This window comes from Pleurodeles waltl, chromosome 1_1 (genome assembly GCF_031143425.1).
Source record: "Pleurodeles waltl isolate 20211129_DDA chromosome 1_1, aPleWal1.hap1.20221129, whole genome shotgun sequence".
NCBI classification, from domain to species: Eukaryota; Metazoa; Chordata; class Amphibia; order Caudata; family Salamandridae; genus Pleurodeles; species Pleurodeles waltl.
In genome coordinates, this window is record NC_090436.1 from 479,096,547 (window position 1) to 479,112,170 (window position 15,624).

Sequence of the window (15,624 nt, forward strand, 5' to 3'; positions counted from 1 at the left end):
ATACTCCAGACTTTTATATACATTTTAAGACTAAGATCTTTAGAATAGATTCAGTACTTTTCTTGTTATTACTTTTTAAATTTTTAATAAAGTTAGGGCCTGATTTATACTTTTTTAGCGCCGCATTTGCGTAATTTTTTTATGCAAAAGCAGCGCAAACGTACAAAATATAATTGAATTTTGTAAGTTTATGCCACTTTTGCATCAAAAAAATGACGCAAGTGCAGCACTAAAAAAGTATAAATCAGGCCCTTAGTCTTTCGATGCATAATTATGCACCATAGGAATCAATAGGCAGTCACTTTTTAAAAATGCATTGAAAATTGCACAATAATGTTACCAGTCTCTTCTTTTGCATGGTGGTCGCAGTAGTCAGTGGGCACCTCATGCCAGCTGGAGAGCCTCGGGCAGCTCCCGGTTCCGTTGGGAGCAGTGTTGGAAAGGTTCTTGGCACAGGCAAAGGGCCACTTGGAAAAGGAGCTGGTTTGCAGTTTTGAAGATGGTGCCTTGGGGGTCCCCTTGTGCTGTTGAGGTCGCAAGGGGTTGTGGACCCGGGGCACACAGCAGATCCCACGATGCAAGGCCAAGGGCGGCCAGGTGCAGGATGTTTTGAAGGTCTTGGATGCTGTGCGCAACGGAGTCCACTGGAGCTGGAGGTGAGTCTCTTTGAAGGTGGCTTACAGAACAATGGGGGCACTCTGGTCGGGGGTCCAGGGTGTTCCTGACGTCCCATGACTGGTGCTTCCTCCTGATCCTTTTTCAGCTCTTGGGGAGCTGGTTTTCTGCTGGTCCAACGTCAGCTGACCAGCACCAGGTGTATTGCTGTATCTCGGCCACTAGAGGGCACACTGCCACCAAACTGGGCACATATGTGGGTCACTTCCGGGTGGTTATCGGTGTGTCGTTGGGTGCAGCTGTGACATCCGATCGTGGAGATATCAGCAACTCAGTGAAGTGACCTTCACTGGTTTGTTGGTCCTTTGCAGGTTTCTCGCTTTTCTTGAGTGGCGCCTCCACTTAGGAGGGAGGTTTAGGCTATTTGCGAAGCCTGGCGGTCCTCTGGGGCTTTTGAGGTCGGTCCAGTGGTCCACTCCTCCGCAGCGGCGATTGTTGGGGCTTTGGTGCAGCAAGCAGGGGTCTTGGAGCCTCTTCTGGTGAAGCAGGTCCTCGGTTCTCATCCTGGCGGGTTTCTTTGGTGCTGTCTTCTTTCTTCCTGTTCAATCTAAATTCCTTGTCTATGGGATCCCACTAAATACTAAATTTAGTGGGCGTTTTAGGGGGAACCTGGTAGTGTCCAATGGGACACTTACCCTTGGGTGGCTACACCCATTACAGTGACCACTTCCTGTGGCAATGGTCACTTCCCTAAACCTGATCGGCTATTTTCCACCATTCCAAGATGGAGGAAAATGAGATACAGGGTCCACTTCGCATGCAAGCCCTTAAGGGTGGTGCATGCTCAGTGAGGCCATTCCTTCTACTCTTTGTCTGGTTTCCCACCTTTGCTTCCACCCAAAGGGGGATCTTCAAGTGGGAAAGCCTTCTGCTGCTAGCAACAGGGCTGGGGGCTCAAGTTTCAGGGGCTGTAGCCCTTTGAAGCTCAACGCCAGGGTGTTGCACATTCCTGAGGTAGGGGGTGTTAGCGCCTCCACCCAGGAAGGGCATTGTCTTACAAACCAGAGAGCCATGGATCTCTCCCAGGTTTATATATTGGCCATCTGGAGTGGCAGGCTGGATGGAACCAGTCAGAAACTACACCAGGTAGGGTAGCTTTTGGTAGGGGGCACCTCCAAGGTAGCCCCCTGGGTACATTTAGGGTTAAATCCAACACTGATACCAAACAACCGAGGGTGCAGAGTAGCCATACTGTAACTGGGAAACTCGTGTTTGACCAGTGCCCAGTACATGTATGTAAAATGGCTGCTCTGTTCACTCACTATGCCTTGGGTTTGTGAAGGACACAGTGGGGGCATTTTGCTCATGCAGCTATGCCCTCACACATAATATGGTGCACCCTGCCTTAGGGCTGGAAGGTCTGCCAGAGGGGTGACTCACCCATAATATAAGTAGTGTAGGGTGGAAAGGGCACACAGAGGGTGTGCCATGTTGAGTTTGTCTTTTTAGGTTTGCCCCTGTACACTCAGCCTTCAATGGCAGTGCTGGGTGCATCTGGGTGCAGGGCCCTTGGGGGTGAGATCCTAATATCCCTTGCCCTGTGTACTGGGGTACCCATCTACTAGGGACTTATAGAGGTATTTAAGAGTGTATCCAACTGTGCCAAGCATCAAAACAAATTTAGGGAAAGAGCTCTAGCCCAGGGAACCTGATTAGCAGGGGCTCTGGGCACTACCAACTTCTAGAACACATGAAGATCAGGCAAAAATGTGGTGGCTAACCGTCCAAAAAGAGGCCTCCTCTCACATCCACCACATTGATATTCAAGGGGATGTCTCAGATGCATCACCTCCTTCCTCACTGGCAGAACCCAGAGGATCCATCTCCCACCTTTCACCTCCATACCCAAGGAGTTCATCTGCGGTGACCCATGGTCTCAACATGATTTCCTATGAAGATGACACTCAAATCATCCTATCACTCACCGGCGACCCCTCCACTACCGGAACCAACTTCCACAAGTGCATGACAAGCATCGCTGACTGGATGAAGAACAACAGCCTGCAGCTGACCACAGACGAGATAAAAGTACTGATCTTTGGCAACAGCAGAAACACATGGAAAGACTCCTGGTGGCCATCGCACCTAGGATTTGTGACCACACCAGAAACGTCAGAATCATCATTGATAACAAGCTCACCAAGAAATCACAGATCAACGCCACCTCATTTGCCTGATTTCTTACTTTGTACATGCTATGTAAGATTTTCAAGTGGGTACATCTACACGAGATGCACCGTGACACAGGCCCTCATCACCAGCTGTCTGAACTATGCCAACACCCTCTATGTTGGAATCGCCACACATCTCCTACAGAGACATCAGACCATACAGAACGCCACAGCCAGACTCAACCTCTCCCTTCCTCAATGAACTTACATCACACTCCACATCAGGCAACTCCACTTGCTCCCCATACAGAAGAGATGGCAATTCAAGCTCCTGTCCCACACACAGAAGGCTCAACACAACCAAGGATCTGGGTACATTAACTAAAGCCTGAACTTCCATCAACTATTGAGAAGACTATGCTCTGCCTCCCTTTTACTTGCCCATACTCCCTGCATCTACCGAAGTTGAAGTGGAAGACGCTCCTTCTCTCACATCACCGGAAAAATCTGGAACAGCCTCCCCATGCACATCCAGACCATTACCTCATTTCCAGAATTCCGAATGGCCCTCAAGACATGGCTGTTCAAAAATGCCTCTAGGACCTGTAGGCGGGTGATTAGCCACGCTTTATAAATCCGGATTGATTGAGACGCAGGCACACACAGAGATTATGAGATTTTACTTTAAAATAATAAGGTTTCATTTCCACTAGGAAAGAGGTTAATACATCATGTTTGATATCTATTTAGTAATTTAAATAAATCCAACAACTTGCTAATGTTAAATTTAATCTAACTATTACAGTGAAAGAGTTTTAGAAGTGTTCCTGAAAGTTACCAAAATCAGCCCTTTAGTGCCCTTCACTGACTCGTCAGCCTCTGGCAGCTTGAGTCAAGCTACCTTAGTGAGATGTAAAGTGGCCTGGGCTGAAACAAAGTAAGCATCTGATGGGAAGAGACCTGCAAGAGCAGATGCCAGAGCAGGGAGGGGTTGAGGAGGCCAATCTGGTTTTCATAGGAGTAAAAAAACACTTGTGACAGAAATCAAACTTCCCCCATTTCCTGTTTACCCAGCCAGATTGGAGCCCCAGTAATTAGATTAAAAGAGGGGCTGAAGAGTGTGTGTTAGAGAAACTTAGTCAGGCCAGTGGGTGGGTTCAGCCAAATCTAACCTCCCAAGAGAAATATTCTCCATCTTGGGTTTTTTAAGAATGTTGCTTTCTGGGATTGATTTTTGCCACACTTCACAGGAAGTGGTCACCCCAGAGGGTGGTACCCTGCACCCCTTGGTCATGGGTGCCCCCTTGCTTGCAGCCCAGGAGCAAGTGTACATATGGGATAGCTGCCCAGCAACTCAGATCCCTGCTGGAAGAAGAAGCACTGCCCTGCTGAACCCCTGACAGCACCTGAAGAACTTCACCAAGAAAGACTGGACCAGCTGCACGCTCTGGGATTCACCAATGAAAGGACTTTGCCTTGCTTCTTAAGCTCCAGGAGTTAACTCCCTGTGAGCAACAGGTACGAAGGAACTTTCTAAGAGTCCCCTAAATCAAGTCCTGCAAGAAAAGCCCAGCTGACCTACATCCAGTGGTCTTTTGAGGATTCTGGCCAGGTGCATTCCGAGAATTTAGTCCCAACTCCCAAGTAGCAACTCAGAGCTTATGGAGTCCTGGTCCAGGTATGTGGACACTGAAAGACCCCAAAAAAGACTTCTAGAAGAAGATTTAGAAGTTTGGATAAGTTTGGAGAAACGTTGTAAAAAAAGCTCCTTAAGGTAACCAATCCATCAACGAGAGTCAAGCCTGTGACATTGACCCACAACCCAGCCTGAATTTCAGGTTTGTCCGGCTGAAGCTCTGGAGCTCGCTCCCCATCAAGGAGACTTCCAGGAGTTGACCGGGACCTTGCGCTGAGCCAAGCCATTGACGCTGCATCACAAGCCATCCTGAAGAGGAGCCTCACTTGATGGCAAGAGAAAAAGCTCCAGAAAAAAAGACTAATGGCCTGATTTAGAATCTGGTGGATGGGTTACTCTGTCATAAATGTGTCAGATATCCATTTCGACTTATTATAATCCCCATAGGCTAGTATGGGACTGTAATACGGCAGGTGGAATAGCCATCACATTTGTGACGGAGGTATCCTCTCCTCCAAACTGTAAATCAGGCCCTAAGTCCAAAGGTAAAGTTTTGAACGAGGCCTACTGCTCAGTGTATCCGACTTGGACTCCATCATGGCTGGACACAAACTTTGACTTTGCCCTTGTCCCACGTGACCAGATATCAATGGTTGGGACTTTGTACTTTTGGGCACTAGAAACCAGATTTTTACATTTAATCTTTAAAAAATCATCTCTCCGGATTTGTATTGTGTGCTGTTGTTTACTTATTTACTGTGTTGTTGAACTTAAATGCTTTACAAACCTTACTGCCTAGGGGCCAAGCTACGAAGGGTTGAGCAAGAATTGATTTATTGAGACCTTGACTGGTCCTCATATGTGGCCTATTACTAAGTGCAGGTACCTACCTGCCCTTACTAATAACCTACTTTCCAACACCTAGCTACACACTGATGCATACACTGACCCGGGCACACAATGATGCATATGCTTACACATTTAGGCACACTGATGCATACACTGACACTCTCAGGCACCCACTGATGCATATACTGATACATCCAGTCACATAATGATGCATAAGCTGACACGCCCAGGCACACACTGATGAATAGACTGAGATACGTAGATACAAACCAATGCATACACTAAGACACCTAGTTACACATTTATGCATATACTTACACACCTAGGCAGATACTGATGCATACAATGATACACCCAGACACACAATGATGCATACTCTGACATACCCATGCCCACACTGATACAGACACTGACACATCCAGGCATACAACAATACAGTCACTAGCACATCCAGGCACACACTTATATAATTGCTGACACACCCATATGCCTACTTACAAACCTACTTTCACACAAACAAAACAGCCTGTCAAACTAATATTTAAATGCATATAGATAACATACATTCAGACATTCACATACAAACATATTATCTTTAAACCATAAAGAACCTTTTTTGTTTTTTGTAGGTTTTTTATATATTTGTGTTTTTAAAAATGTGTGTTTTTTCTTAACTATGGACAATTGGCAAATTTTTAAAAAAGCTTAAGAACAGAACACACAGAACTTGTGCAACAAGTTTAAAATAAAATGACATTTGTGGCTTCTTGATGCATCCACAATGGTTGGTATTGACTGCTCACCGATAGTCAGCACTTTACTACAGTACAAACAGAAAGTGCCAATACTTGTCAACTCTGGAGCTACTGTTGGGATCATAGCTAGAGCTGGAGTTGAAGACTGGCAAGTCTCAGCTGGTGCAAGCTGAGGTGCAGTGGATATCGAAGGCTGCTGTACATCCTCCATCTGTGCTTTACCTATGTGACGAGGGTGGAGTCTTTTTAAGTGCTTGACCATTGATCTAGAGCTGTTGGAGTACTTCTTCAAAATCCCCTGTGATAAAGTCTTGTTACACAGACTGCATTGCACCTCCTTTGTCACCACCTTCTTTTCCTCTGAAGGGATGGTGAACAATATCCATGCTATTGATTCCTTCCTTGCTGGTGGATATTCTTTGCATTAACTGTTCAACTGCTGCAGCTGAGTCTTGATCAATGGAAGTTGCCATTTTCCAGTTTTAAAAAACACCAAAATGAAAAACAGCCCTATTTAGGTGAATGGAGAGGTGTGAGATAAAGCACCACACCTACAGAGAAAAATCTGAGAGGGACTTTGTTTACATAAGGTGGAAAGAGTTTTCAGCAAATAAAATGCCTTTTTTCTATGTCACATAGGATTCGCAGTGATGTCACATTGACATCATGATGCCACATTTTCTAAAATAAAGCTGTAATGTAAAATTACTCACTGTTACTTACAGTAAAATATCATATCACTGACCTAAAAAATAATTAGAGTTTCAGATTTTATGGTTCTATAGAGCAGATATAGGGGGTCATTCTGACCTTGGCGGTCCATGACCGCCATGGCGGAGGGCGGCGGAAGCACCGCCAACAGGCTGGCGGTGCTTCCTGGGCGATTCTGACCGCGGCGGTAAAGCCGCGGTCAGAAAAGGGGAGCCGGCGGTTTCCCGCCGGTTTCCCGCTGGCCCAGGGAATCCGCCATGGCGGCGCTGCTTGCAGCACCGCCATGGGGATTCCGACCGCCTTCCCGCCAGCCTGTTTCTGGCGGTGTCCACCGCCAGAACCAGGATGGCGGGAACGGGTGCCGTGGGGCCCCTGGGGGCCCCACAAAGATTTTCACTGTCTGCTTAGCAGACAGTGAAAATCGCGACGGGTGCCACTGCACCCGTCGCACCCCTTCAACTCCGCCGGCTCCATTCCGAGCCGGCTTCATTGTTGAAGGGGCTGTCCCGCTGGGCCGGCCGGCGGTCTTCTGGCGGTCGCCCGCCAGCCCAGCGGGAAAGCCGGAATGGCCGCCGCGGTCTTTCGGCGGGAACCGTTTGGCGGGCGGCGACCGCCGACCGCCGCGGTCAGAATGACCGCCATAGTTTGGTTAGTAAACAATATTGAGCATTGGAAGTTATAGTTAAGACCTAGGGCCTGATTTAGCTTGGAGGATGGGTTAATCCATCAGAATGGTGACAGATATCCTGTCTGGTGAAATCTAAATCCCATTATGTCCTATGAGATTTAGATTTCATGGATGGAAAATCTGGCACTGTTGTGAAGGAGTACCCCGTCTGCTGAGTTCCAAATCAAGCAGTAATTTCCTTATGAAAGTTATTTTATTTCTTTTACTTATAACTTGACGAATCAAAACAAAATTTTCAAAACTAGTTTGCCAGTCAATTCAGCTACAGTCTGGAAAGTTTTTGGGGTATTCATCAAGGGGGAGCGAGAAAAGGGGGGGGGCATAATGTATTTTCCCCATGCAATTTCCCATTGGGTTTTAGTCACAACTACAGCCCGACTTGCTGAACAGAGATTCACCAAGTTGTAAAGTAGTTTATTGGTAAGGAAAGGTAGGTACCTACACTTAGCAATAAGGACCCAATCTTAAATAAGGTCCAGGTAAATGTATCCTTACTCAATCCATGGTAACTTGGCCGATAAGCCATTAGGCTTAATTCAGGAGACAGGTCTGTTAAGCATTTAATATCAGCAAAACAGTAAATAGGAAAAACACAGCCCGCAATAAGAATCCAACACCAATTTATATAAAAATATGAAATATTAATATCTCTAAAATGACACCAAAATGATAAAAGTCCAAAGTAGGTAACCAGGGATATAATTTTTTTTAAGTTTAAATAAATAAATGTGCCTTCTACTGCTTAAAAGCAAAAAGTGCCAACTGATGCCATCCGGTTGTGCCTGACCGGGACAAAAAGATTGACTGAAATGTAGCCCAAGTCGGATACAGTGAGCGCTAGGCCTCGGTCAATATTTTACCTTCAGACTTAGGGTCTCATTTAGATATTGGCGGTTGGGTTAACAACAGTGACCCATATCGTGTCTGCCCAAATCTAAATCCTATAGATTATAATGGGAGTTGGATTTCGGTGGATGAGATATCCGTCACCGTTGTGACAGAGTAACCCACCCACCAATATCTAAATCAGCCCTGATTAGTAGCTGTAGGTACCTACCTGTACCTGCTACTAAACCACCTTCTAACATTATAGTTAGTTGAAATGTTCAGTAAAATTGTAATGTTTTATACAAAAAAATATATAACAAATAATTATAACTCGTGCCCTAAAATAACTTGCACACCTGCTAGTGTTGTCATCAATTATGTCCATCATTGATGTACTCTGTTCAATGTTGGAACTTCAGATGTTGCAGTGATGTCATTAATGATGTCATAGAACATGTCACAAATTATGTAAATGTGAGTTAGTTAGTAGTGCTTGGAGAGAGCATAAGTTATAGTTACTTTAGGACAATGCTTTTGTGATATGTCTAATTATAACTCACATAAAATGACTACTTTCTGTGTCACATTTATTGCCATCACATAATAGGGTATACCTTTTTTGAAGCTGTCTATGGAATGTAGTTTTTTTTTTTTTTTTAAGACAAGAGGAAAATGCATAAAAGATAAACAACTTGGTCATCCAGTCCCAAAAAGTACAATACAGTTCATCATAAATCCCAGCCCATAATGAAATTTGACATCAGCCAATGTTAAAAACCATTGCTCCAGAATTCAAATCTAACCATTGCACACTCTCTAAAGTGCTTATCCTGCTATACCTGACCTGTTTTACACAGCCTACTAGATATGCGGTCTATAAGTGCCCATAGAAGTGCACCACACACCTCACCTACTCCATCATGTCATGAAGTCCTAACATAATACATTGATTGCTTTCTATGCCCCTAAAATACCCTGTGGATTTGACAAATGAACATACCAGCTAATATTCATATTAAAGGTGCAAGTCACACATTACCACACCCCACTCACCCCTCAGATGATGAGCGACACCACCATAGCTATAACAATAACAGCTGGCAAAAACCTGGCACGACATCAGTGTGGACTCCCAGGAGAGTTAATTGAGGAGTAAAAGTAATCTCAAGCATTAGCTCACTCCCTAAGAATGTGCCATTCTCTTTTTTGAGTGGATCTAACTTCAGGCAAGAGTGAAACAGGTGAGTTAGTTCTGCTTCCAGCTATTGACTCCACGCACAGTGCGTGCTTGTCAATTCTCCCCACTTTGCATTTTTTGCTGGCATGTAATCCAAATCAAAGACCATTTTGCAATGCTGGGCTTGAAGACTGGCTGAACAAAGTACTTTCAAGAGACTCCAAAAAGGAGATATCTTGGGAACCCAGCCTCCTCTGCCACGTCTTCTCCTGTTTCTCTAGATCATCACGGGAAAGAGAATTCAAAGTGTGATAAATCTGACTAACTGAGCATTCTCTACTATCTCCAGGCAGCTCTAACAGTTCTACTTTAAAAAAGTCCCTTGGACCACACCCCCTTTCAAGTTATAAAATCCTGGATTTGCAGACAATTTAAAAAGTATTTATGCTTAATCATGTGATTCTCACAGAGTTCTTCAAAAGGTACAATTCCTCCCTCATCAAGGGAGTTTCCCAGCCTCCTCATACTCTGCTCTTCCCAAACCTATATACACCAATCACCAAATATATAGGGGAGAAGAGAATTTCTATATAGTGACGTGTAGTAGTTTAATTTCCCCAGCCCCAACTTTCTTCACAGGACAATCCAGATCTTTCTGGCTGCCTGAAATGTCTTAAATCTTAAAGTAGCTGGGTTCATCCCGGTGAAGAAAACACCCACAGGCCTCTTCCCCAATCAATAAAGCATAAATGGTTGGATGATACTGCTTGCCCATTTGTCCAAATAATCAACAGACAATGGGTGCATATATTGCAGTGCTGCTGCCCAATAATATAATTTAAAGTTCAGGACAGCCCATCCTCCCCCTCCCTGAAAAGCGTCAATAATTTCGGGACCTTTCTGGTCTTGGCATATGACAAGAAAAAAACACCAGCCTCAAAACTGAGAAGGAAAGTCCAAAACAGGTACAAAATATCATTTTAATTATATTGCTGCACCCCACTATGGGCAGGTGAAGATTATCCAACCTCTGAAGCTCAGTTTTGGTCTTCCTAATAACGGGTGCCAGATTATCCTCCACCATTCGGGCTAAGGCAGCCGTGATAGAAACTACCAAGCATATTGCTTTGTTGACGATGCGCACATCAGAAAAATTAGATTGTCTCCTAATTACTACCTGGGTCTCATTTTGGTTCAACAAATATTCAGAACATTTCTGAATACTGCTGCCTCTTGTTTTATCTCCTTCTGGGCTACTCCTGGCTCAGAAGTAACAACAGCAACATCATCTGCATACGCTAGCTCTTTAGTTCCCAATCAAAAAAACACAGGGGAAGTATGAGCTTATTGGCCTCTAATTTCCTAAGTAAGGGATCAATGCTCTAAGCACCTTGGGCTTCCTGCCACTCTGGCCCTTGTTACGACTTTGGTGGTCTTTTCACAAGACCACCGACGTCGTGGGTGCCAGAAGACTGCTGAGGCGGTCTAAAGTCGACAGAAGAGATGCGTTTTCACCTCCAACAGGACTCTGCCCACCATACCACGATATGTAATATGGTGTGGAGGTTTCCTGAACGGCGGTGTGGTGCTGGCAGTGGAAAACGCGCGATCCATCCCCTTCCAGATGACTGCCTTGCCGAGACAGGTAGATGGGCTATCCGAATGGAGGGGAGGGGTTGGTGTTATGTGCATGTGTGTGGTGTGTGCATGTATGTGTAGTGGTATGGGTGTGCGTAAGTGTGTGTGTGTGTATGTATTTGTGCGTGGAGGGTGTGTGTCTGCATGTATATAGAGGGGAGAGCGGTATTAAGGTGCGAGTGAGTAGGTGTGTGTATTGGGATGCATGCAATTGGGGGTGTATGTGAGCAAGTCTGTGAGTGAGTGCGGGGTGCATGTGTGCAAGTCTGTGAGTGAGTGGGGGTGTCTGTGTAGATGCATGCAGATGAGGGAGTATATGTGAAAGTGTGCTGTTGAGGTTGGAGTGTGTGAATGTATGCGTGCATGGAGGAGCTTGGGGTGTGTATGAATGCAGAGGGGGTGAGGGGGTGAATGATTGCGGAGGGGGTGCGTATGTGTGAGTACGAGTGGGGGTGTTTGTATGTCAGTGTGAGAACGGGTGGGGGTGTTTGTATAGATGTTTGGGTGTGGGGGTGTTTGCAAGTGTTTGGATGAGTGGGGGTGTCTGCATGTGCATGGACATGTGGGGGTGCATGTGTCAGCAACAAGAATGGGGATTCCTGTTGCTGGGTGCGTTACCACCAGGGTTTTCATGGCGGAGGGTCTGCCATGAAAAACCTGGCAGTTCGGTGTCTCCTAATAAGGCTGGCGACCCTAGGCCTGTCACTGCCTCAGAGGAGGTCACTACCAGCCGCGGCAGTGTGACCGGACCGGCGGGACTGGTGCCTTGTGGCGGTTTGCCTTCAGCCAAACTGCACAACTTGCAATGCAGTGGTCTTTACCGCCAGGTCCGCAGCGGTTAGAATGCCACTGCAAGTTTGGCGGTCCCATGGCCGCCAAACTCATAATGAGAGCCTATATGCCTTAATCCCTCTATCAGAAAGGTGATCAAATAGGCTAACTGACAAACTGATATTGAAATTCCCACATATTATAATTGGAGTTGGTCATAGACGCAATTCTACAGTGAGCCCTGCAACGATGACTGGGACATCTAATGTTGTCCTGATATACCACAATAGTCCACTGCCCATATTTGTCATCAAGACTATGTTTAAAGCCACCTAGGTTCCCCCAAGTCAAGTTTGCCACTCCTCGCATCTTAAAGCCCTGTGTCGTACTGACGATCAAGAAATAGCCTAAAGTTTCTAACAGTATCTTTCTATCCCCTTCTATATTTGTTTCTTGCAGGCAGAGAATGTCCACCCACTGAATTTTGAGACCAATGGCTACTTTCTGCCTTTTGGCCCCATTATTCAACCCACAAATATTTTTAGATGTGATATGGAGTTGGGCCATTTCAAAGCAGCTATACTTTCTATACTGCCATCAAATGCAATTCAGGCCTCCCAGACCTGAACCAAGGCTCCAGAGATCACCCACTGTGCTGTTCATCCCCAACCACCCAGCACCAGGGCTACCTCCCTACTATGCACTACCAGGGGTGATGAGTCATATTCCAAGCACCATAGCCCAAGTTTAACTAGGAAAACATTTCCCCACACTCAAATTGCCAGATTATTGGCAAAAACACCCACCAAATAACCACCTATTGCCCCTTCCCAGCCCCTTCCCTGTTCAACCCTTTCCAAATAAAATCTGGGACCAAAGGTACTACAAGGACAATGACAGGACACAACCTAGCGCCCTGCTGTTAACTCATTCAGAAATTCCTTTGCCTTGATTTCAGAGGTAAATGTGGGTCAAGAACCCTGAAAGTTAACCTTTAGCTGAGCCGCACTAAGCAAAATAGCTTACACCCAGCGTCTTGGATAGGTTTTATCAACTGCCAGAGTCTCCATCTCTTCTTGACAGTCACAGGACAAAATCAGGTCTTGTAAAATAAGTCTGACCATTAAAAGTGCGTTATGCATCCAATCGAGCCTTGTTGCAGCAGAAAGTTCCCAAAATAGATTAGCACTGCTCTTCGGGCAGCTAGAGGCACCAGCTTGTGCCAAACTCTGCTTTTTGGCCATCAGAGGGAAGTGGTGGACTTTCTGTACCTCAAACTGTCAATTCCAAATATCCAATTCTGGAAAGGCCCCTTTCAATAAACTGATTATAAAGGACTGTATATCCCCACATTCTGCTATAACTGGGATGCCCAAGAACCTTGGGTTGTTCCTCCTATGTCAATTTTTCAACTGTTCTATTGTCCATAACACATCAACCATTTGCAAATCATATGCTTCAGCCTGACCTTTCAAAGTCCCCACCACAGACTATAGCGTCATAGTGCGATCTTCCACAACGGAGATCCTTTTGCCAATCTCGCTGCACGTTTTAGTGATCTTCCTTATCCTGGCTTGCAGTTTCGTATAAGCCACCTGTGCTCTCTGGCAGTTTCTTCTTGATGTTGCTTAATAGACTGGTATGTAAGACTCAAAGAGGGATCCTCCTCTACGTTGGTTGGAGTCAGCAGCATAAAATCCAGGAGTGAGAGTCCTCATTGTTCCCCTCGGGTTTGGGTATATAACTGCTGTGTTGCAGAGTATTCCCATTTCAGTGAAAGTAGACCATGACCCTCTTTCCTCATCAGGCACTGACTGGCCTGCTATTTAGCCTTTTTCTTTCATTTGATTGTCCCGGCCATCCTGGGACTATATGCCTCTTCATGCTCCCTTGAGCCAGTCATTTTGCTGGCCTCCGATTCGGAAGAGTATGAGTCGGCAACATTGCTGTGAATGTAGTCTAAGGAGCCTGACCCATCAGTTAGGGAGAAAATATAATCTCCAAGGTCCAGAGGATCATCTCTTACTCTTTGCTCCCCAGCCCTCCTTACCTCAACAGAAGCTTTCTTGGGATGTCCCCTTTTATAAGCCCATGTACAAGTCCTCTGTTTTCTTTATTCTCACCCTTCTCTCTAGGCAAGGAACAAGGTGGATTTGCATGTGTGCAGTACTTGTACTGCTGTTCTGGCTGGTCAAGCAGTAACAGTTGAGTATCAGACTCACCCAAGCCTGTGCCTTTGTCCAACCTCCCCTGACCCTGGGGGACCCCATTGCACCCATCATTAAGATTACAGACCTGTATCTTGATCGGTAGGCCTACCTATTGGGATCCTTGAGGGGAGTCAGAAGAGGGAGCCGTCTGCTGTCGCATTGTCCTTGCTGATTACTGCCATCCTCGGCTCTGAGCTCTCAGCTCATCCATCTGCAGAGGCTTCAATGACCAGCGCCTTCGTCTTGGCAGCACCATTGCCCGCAAAACACCCGCATGATCATTATCTGGCCTTTTATCCTGCAATTTTTCTTTGTGCGCCGGGAGGAGAAAGGAGCCAGTGGAAAATAAGTAATAGCAACATGCAGCTCCGAGCTGCTATTTTTCATCCCTCAACATCTTTCCTTTATGGGGCCTTCTGAGTCTATTGCAACCTGTGCTTGTGCTTCAGTCTTATTCACTGTGGCAAGATCCCCCTTCCTTGAGTCGGCACCAAGTTCTAATTTCTGCCAAGATGGGTTGATGTTCTACTGCTGCTCGGCCACCCCCCCTTTGGAGGCATCCTTCTGTTCACAGCTGCAACAATGCATCTGGCAGTGAGTCCGATCCAAACACAATCACAGCTGACCAGACCAGAGCACACACTTGAGGATTTGCGTCAGTAACAATGTAGCTCGGCTGTGATACTTTTGCCCACTAACACCATTGCATTCCACGCAATCTGATTACAAGCTTTCTCCCCTTGTCTCAAACAGCATGGTGGATGCTGAGGATGGTAAGGACCAGCCAGTGAGGTCAGTCACATAATCACCATCATGCTTCCCAGTCTCTATGGAATTTTCAATGATTACTGAATGGTTCCCAGTGGAACCTTGTATTATATATATATATATTTGTGTGCTGACAGGACAGTGTGCTCATTTATAAAAATAGGGCACATATGCATTGGGGTTAGTGTGCCCTCACAGTAAATTAAAAGCCAAAAGATACTTCATTGTGTAGGCCATGTGGAGATTCCCCTAAGTAAGCATAGATGGGGTTAAACTCCATTTAGGAAAAAGCTACATAAACTCTACATAGTTATTTCTCGCTTAGTTTGCAAAATCTGATTTAATGGTGTAATCAGATTTTTGGTAACTTAGGTAGAAATGTTAGATAATAATAATGCATTTTGAGCCAGAACTGGCTTAAAACCAGCCCTTACACTCATCACATCTCCTGAGCTGGAACACACATCCTTGACTGGGAGATTTAATGATTCAGATCATAGGACAATGTCATGCCTCTGAGGTCCCGACCATTTATCATGGATTAGCTGATAAAGGAGGTGGACAGAAATAGTTTTCAGAACAAAGAGAAGCTTTAGCAAGAGCTACCTCATTTCCCTTGGAGATGCCAGTGAGGGATTCTCTTATTTACTCCTTTTTTACCGTCTTACTTGATCTACTTTTTGAAAGTTGAAATCCTTCAGTGGGGCAAGTCTGAAGGCTGTATCTGACGAGTTCCATTAGAAGTCAGGTAACTGTTGCCATGGTCTAGGTGACACCTGAAAAGCACCATGCAGGAAAAATCAAGTT